Source organism: Octopus bimaculoides, chromosome 7 (genome assembly GCF_046866305.1).
Source record: "Octopus bimaculoides isolate indiv1 chromosome 7, ASM4686630v1, whole genome shotgun sequence".
Lineage (NCBI taxonomy): Eukaryota > Metazoa > Mollusca > Cephalopoda > Octopoda > Octopodidae > Octopus > Octopus bimaculoides.
In genome coordinates this window covers 4,750,389-4,760,388 of record NC_142934.1, presented here as the reverse complement: position 1 = coordinate 4,760,388, position 10,000 = coordinate 4,750,389, and the positions used below count along the sequence as shown (strand labels likewise).

General features: G+C 36.6%; 1 protein-coding gene across 25 annotated transcripts in view; it reads left to right on the top strand.

The window, feature by feature from the left end:
- The first annotated feature begins 467 nt into the window (after window positions 1–467).
- The window catches only part of LOC128248317 (uncharacterized), a 167,708-nt gene continuing 158,175 nt past the window's right edge, over window positions 468–10,000 (top strand). For all 25 annotated transcript variants that reach the window (XM_089354667.1, XM_089354663.1, XM_089354665.1 and 22 more), the window contains exon 1: window positions 468–552. The gene's annotated coding sequence lies outside the window, so the exon portion shown is untranslated. The remainder of the gene's footprint in view (window positions 553–10,000) is intronic.

Sequence of the window (10,000 nt, the reverse complement as noted above, 5' to 3'; positions counted from 1 at the left end):
GGTAACATTGCAAGATAGAGATAACTTTCTTTTCTTTTCTCTCTCTCACCTTCTCATACTTTCTTTCCTTCTGAGGTTTTTCGCCACCTTTTCCACGCTCAGTAACACTACTCCTAACGTTCTTTATAACTCTCTTTTTACCTCTTTCACTCACTCTTATCCGCTCTATCTTTCATTACATATGCGATAAGAAAAGTGAGAGAAGTTAAAACGAAAACTAAGATGAAACGAAGATAGGATGTAAGTTGGGAAGTGGGGGGTACTCTCGCTCTTTCTTTCTCTCTATCTGTCTCCCTGTCTCCCTTTCTCTCTTTGTCATACTCTTTCCCTTACTCTGTCGCTCTATCTGTGTCTGTCTATCTATTTCTCTCTCTCTCTCTCTCCAACTCTGAAATTTTCTAATACTTGTCAGCCAATCAAATAATCATATTCCTGTCAGCTGACTTACTTAGCCGGTTCGTCTGAGTGACTTTGCGGGGAATAGGTTTGGAGCCTTGAGAGTTTTTGCAGCTTACCGACCTCCTAGGATACTAACTGTCTTTACAGTAGTAGGTAAGTAGGGAACTATCATCGTTACCTGCACCTCCAAATTACATCTCCATCACCTTCTGTTCTTCTGATAGTTTTAGGGCAACTTTCATTACAACATTTAAATATGCACGCATACTTTTTATACAAGCATAAATTAATTTTTTCCAGGTATCAAATTTGTAATTAGCTAATTAAAGGGAATGGGGATTTTGTACCTTTTATGCATCTTCCGCAGGTGTAATTTAGTGATGGTCAGGTGAACTGACTAAAGGCAGTTGCAAATGGAAATTAAACTACAGACAAAATATAAAACAAATCGCATTTATATAAAAATGCTTAGAAGTTGTGTGAAAGTTAGAAAAGGAAGTTAGTTACAGTTTTCTTTCAGGTAAAAACGATGCTAAAAGGATCAAATTGAATCGAAATAATCGCCATCGTGTAAAAGTATTTTTTCCTGCATAGTAGTCATATAGTTAAAAGAATTTAACCCCAATATATAACTGGTACTGTTTACTTTTTGGAACCTTTTTGGGTGACTGAGCTGTCGATTTTAGTTTACTGGTCTGTAGTTTCCCGTTTCTGCCCATTCCATCGTCCTGTCTTAATGCCTACGTAATGTTTCATTTTTAACAACACTGGAGAAGATGTTGTTTCGCCCCCAACCACGACTATCCTGTCGTTTAGAAATCGTTATACAGTGTGGTCTCCCTCCTCCGCACTTCAACCTTGTTAGACGGTAGAGTAATTTAAGGAAGATTTCGCTGCTATTTCTAATACATCGAGCGACCACGGACAATGTCCCCTCATTTCAAAGGCCAAAATGGTTTATAGAGATAGGAAACTGTAATTGTACTGTTCGCTTCCTTTAACCTAGTGAAAAACGCTAAGCAGATTGAAATAGCAGCAATCAGGGATTGAACCCGGGTTTTGGAACCAGGTTGTCGGGGGCTTTTATCACTAACTCTACTTAGACTTTAATGAATTTCGAATATATTTTTGTTATAGTTATTGCTGTTGTTGCTTATAAATATTTTAAATCTGTTATATGTATATTTTTACTTCTTTTCTTTTCCTTATATTCGACCAGTAAACTTCGGAAATTTTTACCACTGAAAAAAACACTTTGGAAAGATCTTTTAGTTGATAATTGATAATTCCTTTGAAAGTTTTCTCATTTCATTTCAATATTTTTAATGTTCAATTTCCTAATATAATCCTGATATGACTAAATGACTTAGGCATTCGTCCTAAGATGTTTCATTTAAACAACACGGGACTTTTCGGACTCTGTATTCCGGTCAGATATATATAAGCGGGCTATCTCGTTCATTAAAGAAGGAAAATAACTTGGAAGTTGCGGTGTTCATGGCTTTCTCATAGATATGAGTTCAGTTTAACCATTTCGGTCTTGAAGTTCAAATGAAATGAAATTAGAACAGTTTTAATTCAGCCAAAATTTTACCTGTTGCGGAATATGCGTATAGTAAATGACTTTGTGGAGAAAGAAAACTGTTAAATAAACGTATATGAACTGGGTATAACTACACAAATGTGCCACCTACCCATCGACTGTGTTTCCTCATAACTTTCTGAAAATGGATATATTTTCATGAAATTTTTTTAAAGATACGTTTAAATAGTGTAGGTTACGATTTTAACGGTTGTGTCCAGCTAACTGTAAATGTAGAATTAGATAGACAGACAGACAAGATAGATAATATTCCCTTCTTACCTCTTAGTCTATCTCACTCTCTCTCTCTCTCTCTCTCTCTCTCTCTCTCTCTCTCACACATACACACACACATTCCAAATGCAAACTTTTTAATTTGGTTCACGTAATTTTTGAATCGTGGGAAGTATCAATTTCGTGCAGACCTAAGCCTCATTTCTAGAAAGAAACTGATGTTGAAGTAAGATCCACACATTTCTCAATACATGTCTTTAACTAAAAAGAAATGGTACTCAAATTCAGAACACAGACTCGGTCAGTTTAGGAACCACTAATTGTCTACACTTAGCGATAAGGAATGAGGAAGGTGAAAAACCCTGACAATGTTTTTGGATTTGGTTTGCAAGATTTTTTTATGTGAGTTCGTGTGTTGAAGCATATTCTGTTGTGTCTGGACTCTCCCCTTACAATATTATTTTAAAAAAATAGAGTTTTATTTTAGTGGCCACGAAGAATATAAATATTTTTGTCTGTAAATCTTTCTTCCTCTCTTTTTAACTATTTTAAATCGAAATTTCTATTTTATACAAAGTTATGAGAGATTAAGCAAGAACTCTCAGGTATTAAATGAGATTATCCATAGTCATGGTTCAGCTTCAAGTCAGTCTTCAGTTCTTATTAAATCGATTATCAGATACTTTCCAGGTGTGACCAACCCATCTTTTTTCTTCGGATGTGCCTTTAAGATGGAAATTATGATTATAATTTGGCTGCTATTTCTAACTGGCCGATTGACCACGTAGGGGGCTCGCATCCTCATTAGTCCGACCTTCTATATAGTCTGTTGTGTCACATATTGGTGGTGTTTGTGTTAGCCACCCTTGCAGGGTCTCTGGATTCGACTCTGAAACCTTTTTGGATTTACATATGTTACAGGCTTGATCGAATTTATAGACACCCTAAAATTTTGGTGTACATCGCACGCGCGCGCACGCACACGCTTGTTTCCCTTTTCTTACACTAATATGCACACATCTCTATATCTGCAAATTTTTTTCTCGCAACTACAGATGCGTGCATTCCTATGACTTTGTTTCCTCATGACTTTCTGAAACATGGATATTTTAAAATGAAATTTTCAACAAATACATTTCAAATGGCGTAGATTACGATTATATCGGAATTTGAACTGAAAAAAAAAAAAAAACTCGTTTCTAGCCCTCCAAAAGATTTTTTCACCACAAATTCAGATATAACCCTAATATTATATATTATATATATATATATATATATATATATATATATATATATATATATATATATATATTTGCATACGTGTGTAAGCTAACGTTAGACAATACATCGTCTGCTTTTAGGTTACATACGTACATTCACATATTCATACATAACTTTCAAGCGTCTTTTGGATGAAGTTTCGATAGTCTTCTAGGGTGCCTGTTTGTGTGTGTAAGTGTGTGTGTGCATGTGTATGTGTGTGTGTGTATATGTATATATATATATATATATATATATATATATATATATATATGTGTGTGTGTGTGTGTGCGAAGTTCTCAGTATTATCATTAAAGGCATGAAACTGATAAATTAAGGCCTTCTGTATCTGTCCTACGTGTACGTTTTTTAGTTGTTTATCTAATGCATTTTTCATTTATATATGTGTGTGTGTATGTGTGTGTATACACACGTGCACATGTGTGATATATGCATAAATATGTGCGTGTGTGCGTATGTTAATATATATATATATATATATATATATATATATATATATATATATATATATATATATATATATATATATATATATCTATATATATATATATATATATATATATATATTCAGTCATTCTGTTCACCCACAAACATACACACACACTCAGAGAAAGTCTCTCTGTATAACTCCTTCCTCCCCCTTTCTTAATTTCCCTTTCTCCTCCTCCTTCCTCTTTTTGGTGGCAATTCTGTCGCACCTTAATATTCATCACCCTTATATTTCTATCCCTCACCTTTCCACTGTTAGCTGCGCTTCGTGTGTGTGTATAATATTATAATACACACGCTCCCGATTAACCTTTATAGAATCGAGGTGAGAAAAACCAGAGCTTTACACCATACCATCGTTTCATCTGACCGGATTCAACTAATGACCGTATGCAGATTCTCTGGCTGGAATTCATTGCGATTACAAACTAATAGCTTCTTTGAAGCTATATAATGTTTCTGGACAACATATAATACTTTTTGGGGCGGTCTAAAAACCATAGATATGTTCCACCAGTTTGTAGTGGCGGCTACCTAAAGGTTTAACAGGTGTGGCTGTATGGTATAGAAGTTCGCTTTGAAACGACGTGGTTTTGGGTTGAGTTCCACCCTGCTGTAAAGGACTTCTACTATGGCCCCCGGGCCGACTAATCCGTGTGAGTGGAGTTTACTAATCGGAAACTGTATGGAAGCCCGTCATGTGTGTATGTATGTATGCATGTATGTATGTGTGTGTGTATGTATGCATGTGTGTGTGTATGTACGCAAGTACGTATGTGTTTATGTATGTATGTATGTATGCATGTATGTATGTAGGTGTGTATGTATGTATGTGTATGCGTGTGTATGTATGTAAGTACGTATGTGTGTATGTATGTATGTATGTATGTATGTATGTAGTTATGTATGTATGTATGCATCTATGTATGCATGTATGTATGTGTGTATGCATGTATGTATGTATGTGTGTGTATCATGTATGCATGCATGTATGTATGTATGTATGCATGCATGTATGTATGTATGTTTGTATGTATGTGTGTATGTATGCATGTATGTAGGTATGTGTGCATGTATATGTGTATGCATGTATGTATGTATGTATGTATGTATGCATGTAAATACGTTTGTGTGTTTGTATGTGTGTATCTAGATATGTATGTGTATGTGTGTATGTATGTGTGTATGTATGTATGTATGTATGTATGTATGTATGTATGTATGTATGTATGTATGTAGGTATGTATGTGTATGAATTAGGTTTAGGTCTCCTCTGTATGCATTCAGTTCCTATTTTAATGTGGCTGATAAAGAAAACTGATGAATAACAAACGAACATGTGAAAAGTGTATAACTTATTCACTGTTCTCACCATGTACACGTAAAACGTACCCAAACCAACAGAAACAAAAAAAAAAGAAGAAAAAAAGAAAGAAAGAAAAAAGAAAGGAATTTTCCTTTAACCCTAACCCTAACCCTACCGACTTAAAAAAAACATTCGATAATGAAATCGGGGTACATTATGTTCGACAAGCAACGTGATTGTCAGGGCTTGATAGCTACTGATCATTATGGTGGATTGGTGGCTGGTTCGCGGTTAAATAACAGCGCAGACGACAGCACAGACGACAGCACAGACACTGGAGTACGAGTGTATAAACTGAAAGTTCGAATCCTGTGCGTTACGATAAAAAAGCAAAGCAAAATTAAAAAAAAAAAATATTGAGTTCGGAGAAATTTACTCAAGCGGATCTACCACATATCTTTGGATGAATGAATTAAAGAGTGATAGATATATATATATATATAATGTACGAAAAAATTAACCTTGAATTGAAAGTTTCTTCTTTGAAAAAGGATGCTAAAAACCTAAAAGCAACTATTAGTGACCTCTCAAAAGGAAATCATGGTCTTTGTTTGCAGGCAGGGGGAATAACTTTCGACAAATTTCTGTCTATTAGACCTTATTAGCATAGTATACACACTCTGCTCTGATGACAAATATTGTGAAAAAAATACGAATAATTTTTAGCTAACTACCAAAAGAAAATAACTCAAAAGAGGAAATGGCATGAATTTGGAAATATAAGTTGTGAAGTACTGAATATTGTATGATAATACACGACGGATGACACAATGTGAGTGGATTAAGAGAGAAGGCTTTGATTTGAAGAGTAGTTCGTTGTGGTGGCGAACGTTGATAACTAGTGACAGAACTGAGGAAAGACAGAATGAGTTTGTTAGATTTTGCACCTGTAGAAGAGGGATTGTATATCATGTGTGAATATAAATATAACAGATAGTGTGTAGATGTGTGTATGGGAAAATTAGTATGTGAGTATGTGTGAGATAATTCGTAAACTTTAGAGTATTTGTGTAAGAATGCTGTGCATGAGACATCGTATGAAAATGTGGTCATGTGAATGAAAGGCGAGAGGAAGTGTGTTTGTGTATATGTGAGAGAATGAATCATAACATTTGTTTCTTTCATATGGGTTAATCAGTGGAAGGCGGACAAGGTCCTCGGCGTTTTGCAGTGCCTCCAAGACGTTAAAGGAAGGGGTTTATCCTCAGGGTAAAGAATTGGCCTGAATGCTTGCAACAGAGTGGCCTCTGCTAAAGGCATCCAAATGGTGGTATTAAACCGGGTGATGGATTAAGTCTACCACTCAAGGTATGCGTGTGAGAGTCAGAGTACACATGTAAGAAAGTACGTATATGCATAAGAGTGTCTTCATGTGAGTAGAGTGTGTGTCTGTGAGAGACAGAGAGGTAGAAAATGTATACGAGAGAAAAAAGCAGGTTGTAGGTATAGATACATATGTATATGTAGACACATGCAATATGTATCTTGATATACGCGTTTAGATATGTCTGCAGTGCTAGCGGCAGAATTTTGCGACTGTTAAAAGCAGGGTAGATATTTTGATGACACAATAACTTGTAAGATATTCATACACAGTAAATGGTTACGAGTAGTACACAATGTAATTCGACCACATTGGGGATGTATACTTTGAAAAAAAAAATGTCGCAGAAACCTTCAGTGCAAAATGGTGAACGATAAAGTTTGTTTTTTTGTAGTTTGTAGATGTTCGTTTTTTAGTTTTTTCAGTCAACTGTTTAAAGACATACATTTACAAATATGCATTTTTACGTTTAGATATAGATTCGTAAATGAATTTAGAAACTTCCTCCTTGTATTGGACTATTTGTATATAGATATACATAGGATGAAGGCTATAATATTCAAAGCCAAGACATAAAATGAATTAAAACTGAATAGATTAATGCTGCGTATGCACTACACGTTATGAAGTACTGAATATTGTATGATTAATACACGACGGATGACACAATGTGGGTGGATTAAGAGTGAAGGCTCTGATTTGAAGAGTAGTTCGGTGTGGTGGCGAACGTTGATAACGAGTGACAGAACTGAGGAAAAACAGCATTTCTACACATCTTAAATGTGGATGAAATTATAATACATGTTGCTTGTCAACAATGGGTATTCCAATTGCCCAATCAAAATTTTCCTATCGTCTTACCTCTTTGCTTGTCCTATGTATCACATATGATACACAATCTCATTTTTTAACCGCCAGAGTAACTTGCAACTTATGATAAGAAAACTTTATATCACTCAGAAATGAGGGCTAACTAAAAGTCTGAAAACACGCATGGACATTTAGGACAAACTAATGAAAATGCTTTGGTTAATTAGGACAAACTAATGAAATGCGTTGGTTGATTAGGACAAGCTGATGACAATGCTTTGGTTAATTAAGACAAGCTGATGAAAATTCTTTGGTTAATTAGGACAAACTGATGAAAATGCGTTGATTAATTAGGACAAGCTGATAAAAATGCTTTGGTTAATTAGGACAAACTGATGAAAATGCTTTGGTTAATTATGTCTCTTAAAATAGAGGAGTATTTCACTGGCACTTGTACTCATAACGTAATCCGCAGGTATACTCAGCAGGGCATTGTATGTGACAGGGCTGGGTGGGGCAGCGATGGGGTGGAGGATAGAACTGCAGGTGCAATCTATCTGACGGGTGCACCCACCCCGCTTCAGATAATTTTAGTTTACCCACTTTCATTTACAAGTTTTTAGAGGACAAAGTATTTTGGAAAGCGACACACACCCAAGGAACCAAACTTGGGAGCTCGTGATTAATTGCCAAGCGAACTTCTTGACCGTTCGACTATGCTTGCGTGACGGTGCCTTATAAACACTCCCGTCCACCACCACACAAACTCACCAGGGTCAGTGACATGTGACCTATCTATCTATCTATCTATCTATCTATCTATCTATCTATCTATCTATCTATGTGTCTGTCTGTCTGTTTCTGTCTGTTTCTGTCTGTCTGTCTGTTTCTGTCTGTCTGTCTGGTCCTCTCTCTCTCTCTCTCTCTCTCTCTCTCTCTCTATCTATCTATCTGTCTGTCTATCTATCTATCTATCTTTTTATGTCGAGTTATAATAAAACCAATTTAACATTGAATTAAAGGCTTACTCGATGCTTTTCGTAAAGTACATATAATCTTATTGTTAACCCCTCTTGTGCAAATATAATATATATTATTCACACATACACAGAGTGGAAAGAGAGAGAGAGAGTGGAAGAGAGAGAGAGAGAGAGAGAGAGAGAGAGAGAGAAAGAAAGAGAGAGAGAGAGAGGGAGAGAGAATGAAAGATATATCTGTGATTAAACTGTCGTCTGGGAATCTCTGTATTCTGTGCATGTACGAGGTTGCTATTTTAATATGTACCTTCTCTCACAATATCTCTGTACGCATGTATAAATCTTTACACGCACTCAGAACACCTCCCTACTTACAACACACCTTTACAAAGATAGCCATCACACACACACACACACACACACACACACACACACACACACACACACACACAGTACAGTTATGCTTTTCGTTGTCAACGCCAGTTCTTGGAACAGTATTTTTTATTCTTTTATTTGTTTCAGTCATTTGACTGCGGCCATGCTGGAGCACCGCCTTTTAGTCGAGCAAATCGACCCCGGGACTTATTCTTTGTAAGCCCAGTACTTATTCTTTTGCCGAACCGCTAAGTTACGGGGGCATAAACTCACCAGCATCGATTGTCAAGCGATGGTAGGGGGACAAACAGACACACACACACACACACACACACACACACACACACACACACACGACGAGCTTCTTTCTGTTTCCGTCTACCAAATCCACTCACTCCGAGGCTATAGTAGAAGGCACTTGCCCAAGGTGCCACGTAGTGGGACTGACCCCGGTACCATGTGGTTGGTAAGCAAGCTACTTACCACACAGCCACCCCTGCGCCTAGCTTCTAAATTTCTTTTGTGAAGGTGTGTACATTTAATACATATGATGTATACATTTGTATACACACTTATATATAAGTGTATGAAGCTTGATATACAACCACGTGGTTTTGGGTTCAGTTCCACTGCGCAGCACCTTGGGCAAGTGGTTTTTCTTCTACAGCCCGAATCGACCAATGCCTTGTTATTGAATTTGGTAAACGCAATCTGTGTGGAAGCCTGGTGTATTTGTGTATGTATGTGTTCAAACCACCGCTCGACAACCGGTGTTAGTTCGATTACGTCTCCTTAACTTAACGGTTCAGCAAAAGCAACCAATAGAATTAGAACCAAATTACAGAAATAAGTACCAGAGTCGGTCTCTTCGACTAAACCCTTCAAGGTGAAGCCCCAGCTTGGTCGCAGTCCAATGACTAAAAGGAATAAAAGAGAAAGTACGCCACTGGTACTTAATTACCAGGGCCACGATTCTGTTTTGAAGAACGGATTTTAATGAATAGTCTCGAACCAGTCTGTTTTTATCCGAGAATCTGAGCAGAGGTCCCAGAAATCTCAGACTCTAAATGGTTATATGAACAACCTAAATAAGCTATTGCACCCTTCTGTTGTATTGAGTACTTTTAAAACAACGGGGATACATATAAGTGTGTACGCGCGTA